The sequence below is a fragment of the Loxodonta africana genome, chromosome 17 (assembly GCF_030014295.1).
Source record: "Loxodonta africana isolate mLoxAfr1 chromosome 17, mLoxAfr1.hap2, whole genome shotgun sequence".
Classification (NCBI taxonomy): domain Eukaryota; kingdom Metazoa; phylum Chordata; class Mammalia; order Proboscidea; family Elephantidae; genus Loxodonta; species Loxodonta africana.
In genome coordinates, this window is record NC_087358.1 from 68990890 (window position 1) to 68997648 (window position 6759).

At 35.7% G+C, this 6759-nt stretch overlaps 1 protein-coding gene across 2 annotated transcripts in view; it reads right to left on the minus strand.

Moving 5' to 3' along the window:
• Positions 1-6759, minus strand: part of LOC111751332 (cbp/p300-interacting transactivator 4-like) — a 45432-nt gene that overhangs the window by 20645 nt on the left and 18028 nt on the right. The window lies entirely within an intron of this gene.

A 6759-nucleotide genomic window follows, 5' to 3' on the forward strand; every position in this document is an offset into this window, starting at 1 on the left:
ACCAGAATGCTCCTTAGAAGCAAGGATGGAGAGACTGCATCTTACATAATTTGGACATGTTGTCAGGGGGAATCAGTCCCTGGAAAAGGACATCATGCTTGGCAAAGTACAAGGTCAGCAGAACACAGCAAGACCCTCAAGGAGGTGGATTGACACAGTGGCTGCAACAATGAGCTCAAGCATAACAACAATTATAAGGATGCTGCAGGACTGGGCAGTGTTTCAGTCTGTTGTACACAGGGTTGCTATGAGTCGGAACCGACTCGACAACACCTAACAACAACAACAACATTCCATTCCAAGGATGCTACCCCTTTTCTCCAATGGTATATTTTGTTTCTGTCCTTTCTTTCTCTTAGTCTTTTGTATGTGACAAATATCTTACAGTGCTTATCTGTCAGATCCTACCATTATATAAATAGCCTGCTCTCACAGGTCTTTTGTATAGACTTTACTTTTTTAGAGCACTTCTGTATTTTCAGAAAAAAATGAGAAGATAGTACAGAGAGTTTCCATATACTCCACAATGCAGTTTCCCTTATTATTAACATCTGACATTGCTTTTGCTGTTGTTAGCTGCTGTCAAGTTGGCCCCCAACTTATGGTGACCTTATACCCAACTTAATGAAACACTGCCCCATGCCCATAATGGTTGCAGATAGGACTGTTGTGATCCATACAATTTTCATTGGCTTATTTTTGGAAGTAGATAACTAGGCCTTTCTTCCTAGTCCATCTTAGTCTGAAGGCTCTGCTAAAACTTGTTCAGCATCATAGCAATATACAAGCCTTCACTGACAGATGGGTGGTGACTGCACATGAGGTGCACTGGCCAGGAATAGAATCAGGTTTCCCACATGGAAGGCAAAAATTTTACCACCGAACCACTGCTACTCCCAACATCCTACATTAGTGTGTGTCTTAGGCTGAGTTCTCTAGAGAAGCAAAAACAGTGAATTGTATATATGTGCATAAGTATATATGTGTGTGTATATATATACATAGACAGAGAGACAGAAAAGAGAGGAAGAGAAGAGAAAGTGAGAGAGAGAGAGAGAGAGATCTTCAGGAAACGGCTCATGCAGATGCAGAGGGTGGCAAGTCCCAAGTCCATGGGTCAGGAGTTAGGCTGGTGGCTTCTCCTGACTCACATAGTTGCAGGGGCTGATGAACCCAAGATCGGCAGGTCAGATGGCAGGACTATGGCTCACAGGCTGCAGAGGCTAACGAATCCCAAGATTGGCAGGTAAGCTGCTAGCTGAAGTCCCAAGAACTTGAGGTCAGATGATGATGAGCTGGATGCAGGATCCAGAGAAAGAGCCTTGCTGCAACACACATTTATGTGCTGGAGGCAGGCCACATCCCCAAGGAAACTCCCTTTCAACTGATTGGCTGCTCACAGCAGATTTCATCACGGAGTTGATTACATCATTACCTAAAAGCCAAACTACATAACTACCAAACCACTGAGAATCACGGCCCAGCCAAGTTGACACAAACTTAACCATCATGGTATGGTACATTTGCTGCAATTAATGAACTAATATTGATACATTATTATCTAAAAAGCCCATAGTTTATTCAGATTTCCTTAGTTTTTACCTAATGGTATTTTTCTGTTCCAAAATTCCATGCAAGGTGCCACATTACATTTGGTTATCATGTGTTCTTAGGCTCCTCTTGGCTATGATAGTTTCGAAGACATTCCTTGTTTTTGATGAGCTTGACAGTTTTGAGCTGATAGGCCTTTTGATAATTTAATATCTGTATATTGGTTGGTATAGCACCACAACAAATATTATTTTGAGTTAATGTTTTCAATGATTGGTGAAAATCAAATCCTGTTTCATGTAGCTGCATGATAAGGATCAGGTTTGCCTGTTCTAGACAGTTCATAATTAGACAGTACATTTTGAAATAACTGCATATAATTGGAATCCTACAGTTTGTACTCTTTTGTGTCTAGCTTCTTTAGATTAGCACAACGTTTTTAAAATTCATTCATGTTTCCCACGTATCAACAGTTCATTCCTTTTTATTGCTGGGTAGTATCAATTTTTTTTTTCCAGTTTTTGCCTATTTTAAATGAAGTTGTTATAAATAATCTTGTATAAGTCTTTTTTGTGGACCTGTTTTCACTTCTTTTGTGTATAGAATTGCTGGTCATAGAGTTGTTATATGTTTAATGTTTTAAGAAAATATCAAACTATTTTCAGTGTGGTTGTCTTATTTTATATTCTATATTAGTTATCTGTTGCTGCATAACAGCATTACCACAAGCTTAACAGCTTAAAAGAACATACATTCATTATCTCACAGTTTTTATGGGTCAGAAGTCCAGGTATAGCTTAGTTGGATCCTTTGCTAGGTTGGAATCAAGGTGCTGGCCAAAACTGAGTTCTTCTCTAGGGCACTATTGAGAAGGATCTGGTTCCAAAACTCATATAGTTGTTGGCAGAATTCAGTTTCTTGTAATTGCCAGGCTGAAGGCTTCAGCGTCTTGTTGCCTTTTGGTTGGAGGTTGTCCCCAGCTCCCAGAGACAGCCTTCAGTTCCTTATCATGTGAGCTTTCTCAACATGGCCATTTGTTTCCTCAAAATCACCAAAGGAACAAGAGACTTCATCAGGATGGGTGCTATAATCTTATGAAATGTAATCATATGATCATATACATATAATCACATATCTCTCATAACCTTTCCCACATTCTATTGATATATTTTATTAGCCACAGGTCCCACCCACACTCAAGGGGAACAAATCACATAGGGCATGAATAGTAGGAGGCAAGTATCAAGGAGGACCACCTTAAAAGTCTGTCTACTACATACTCCCACCATCAATGTATGAGAATTCTGGTTGCTACATATCCTTGCCTACCACAAAAACAACACTGTGTTGCAATCCACGAGAACAACACTGTGGTTTTGACTTGCTCTTTCCTAATATCTGATTATGTTGAACACTTCTTCATGTACTTTTGGGCCACTCATGTATCTTCCTTTGTGAAGTCTCTGTTTAAGTATTTTGCCTATTTTAAAAATAGAGATGTTTGATTTTTTATTAATGACTTGGAGAAGTCCTTTATATATTCTGGACAAAGCTTATTAGTCAGATATATTGCAAATATTTTCTCTTGGTCTACAGCCTACACGTTTTTTTTTTCTTAACAGCCCACACTGATGAGTAGATGCTTTTAACTTTGATGAAGTTTAATTTGCCAATATTTTCTGTTATGGTTAGTGCTCCCTTTGTTCTGGTAAGAATATTCATCTCTCAGAAATTGATGCAACAATTAGTACATTTTGAAATAACTCATGGGACATAGAAGAAATCAGAGAAATAAGAAAATATTTGTATTGAATGTTAATAAAAACACAACATATTAAAATTTGAGAGATACAGCTAATACAGCTAAAGCAGGGCTCAGAGGGAAACTTATAGTTTTAAATTGCTTACACTATAAAATCAGTTATTGAAGCTTCCACTGTAAGAATCAAAAGGATGGAGGGAAAAAAAACAAAACAGCAATGAATCCAAAGAAAGTAGAAGAAAGGAAAAAATAAAGTTAAGGGGAAAAAAAATTAAATAGAAAACAAATCAACAACAAGGAAAATCAACATTATCAAAAGTTGGTTCTTAAAAAAGATCAATAAAAATTATAAAGTTCTAGCTAGACCAATCAAGAAGGAAAAGAAGATGACAATGACAACACAAACTAGCAATATCAGGAATTAAAGTTAAAAAATTACTACCTATTTCATAGATATTAAAATAATCATAAGGAAATATTATGAATGGCCTATGATGATAAATCTGATAAAAAGTGAAACACATTCCTTAAAAGATTCAAATTACAAAAACTGACATACGAATAAACAAAAACCATAAGAAATCTCATGTCTATTGAAGAAATTGGATTTGTAAATAGAAGCTTTTCTACGAAGAAAGCTGCAGGCTCAGGTAGCTTCATTGGTGAATTCTATCACACATTTAATGAAAAAAAAAAAAGAACATTACAAAAACTCATTCAGAATATAGAGTAGAAAGTTACACTTCCCAACTCATTTTAATAGGCTAGTTATTACCTTAATACCCAAACAAGACATCACACACACACACAAAAAAAACTCTAGACCAAGGTTGTTTATAACTATAGACACATAAATTCTCAACAAAATATCATCAATCTGAATCCAGCAACATATAAAAAGGATATACACTATGACCAAGTGGGATTTATTTCAGAAAGGCAAGGTTAGTTTATAATCTAAAAATCAATTAATGTAATACACCATATCAATAGAATAAAGGACAAAAACATATCTCAATAGATGTGGAAAAAGCATTTGAGAAAATCCAACATACCTTAATGATAAAACATTTTTTCAACAAACTAGGATAGAGTGGAACTTCCTCAACCTGATGAGGACATCTTCCAAAACTCACAGCTAACATCATACTGAATGGTGAAAGACTCAAAGCTTTCTCCCTAAGCTTTTCCCCCTTACCACTTCTACTCAACCTTGTACTGGAGGTTCTCGCGAGAACAATTAGGCAAGAAAATGAAATAAAATGCATCCAGATTGGAAAGAAAGAAGTAAAACTCTCTCTCTTTTCAGATGACATGGTCTTATATATAGAAAATTCTAAAGAATCTACAAAAAAAAAACTATTAGAACTAATAAACAAGTTCAGCAATATTGTAGGATACAAGGTCAATAAAAAAAATCAACTGTTATTTATGTGCACTAGCAATGAATGATCGAAAAATGAAATTAAGAACATAATTTTATTTATAATAGCATAAAAGGAAGAAAATATTCAGGAATAAATTTGACAAAAAGTGCAAAATTTATACTCTGAAAACTGTAAAACATTAATGAAAGAAATTAAAGAACACCTAAATAAATGAAGGAACATACTATGTTCATGTATTGTAAGACTTAATATTGTAAGATTTAATATTGTTAAGATGCTAGTACTTCCAAAATTGATCTAGATTCAATGTAATTCTCATCAATCTCTCATATGGCTTCACTGCAGGAACTGACAGGCTGATCCCAAAATTCTTACGGACATTCAAGGGACCAAGAACAGTCAAAACAATTCTGAAAAAGAAGAACCAAGTTGGAAGACTCACACTTCCTGTTTTCAAAATGTACTACAAAGCTACAGTAATCAAGACAACAAATATAAATCAATGCAACAGAATTGAAAGTCCATAAATAAACCCTGATATTTATTTAAGGATGCCAAAACAAGTCAGAACTAAAAACTATATAACCCTTAGAAGAAAACATAAGTCTTTATCACCTTGGGTTAGGCAAAGTCTTCTTAGATATGACATCAAAAGCACAAGCAATAAAATAAAAAATAAATTGGACTTCATCAAATGTTAAAACTTTCATGTTTTAAAGGACATCATCAATAATGTGAAAAGACAACCTACGGATGTAAGAAGATACTTGTAAATCATTTATCTGATAAGGGACTTGTATTCAGAATATATAAAGAACTCTTACAACTCAACAACAAAAGACAACACAATTTAAAAATGGGCAAAGGATTTGAACAAATATCTCTCCAAAGAAGATATACAAATGGCCAATAAGCACATGAAAAGATGCTCAACATCATTACTCATTAAACAAAAACCAAACCCACTGCCCTCGAGTCTATTCTGACTCATACCAACCCTATACGACAGAGTAGAACTGCCACATACGGTTTCCAAGGAGAGCCTGGTGGATTTGAATTGCCGACATTTTGGATAGCAGCTGTAGCTCTTATCCCCTATGCCACCAGGGTTTCCATTACTCATTAGGAAAGTGAAAATAAAAATCACAATAAGATACCACTTTATAACCACTAGGATTTCTAAAATAAAAAAGACATTGACAAGTGTGGACAAGGATGTGGAGATACTGGAATCCTCACATATTGCTGGTAAGAATGTAAAATGTCACAGCCACTTTGGAAAACTGGCAGTTCCTTACAAAGTTAAACATAGAGTTACCCTAGGACCCAGCAATTTCAATCCTAGGCTTATATCCACGAGAAATAAAATACATGTGTTTCACAACACGTATGGTCAAAAACCAAAAAAAAACAATAACAAAAAACCCCACTGCCATCAGGTTGATTCTAACTCATAGTGACTCTGTAAGTAGAACTGCCCCATATGGTTTCCAAGAAGTGTGGATCCAAGTAAAATGAAATCCTTGACAACCTCAAACTCCTCTCCTTTTATCATGATGTTGCTGACTGGTCGAGTTGTGACAATTTTTGTTTTTTTATGTTGAGGTGTAATCCATACTGAAGGCTGGTGGATTCGAACTGCTGAGCCTGAGCTCTTAACCACTGCACCACCAGGGATCCATATATATGTTCATAGCAGCATTATTTATAATAGCCAAGAAGTGGAACAACCCAAATTCCCATCAACTGATGAACGGATAAACAAAGTGTGGTATATGCATACAATGGTATACTATTCATTCATAAAAAGGAATGAAGTTCTGATACATGCTACAGCTTTGATGAACCTTGAACACATTATGCTAAGTGAAAGGAGCCAGACACAAAAAAGCCACAAGTTGTATGATTCAGTTTATATGAAATGTCCAGAAAAGGAAACTCTACAGAGACAGAAAGTGGGTTTGTAGTTGTCAAAGGCTGGGGGGACATGTAAACAGTCACACAGGAGAAGGTATTTTATGAAGATACATCTATAAGACAAGGAATGCCAAGAGACAC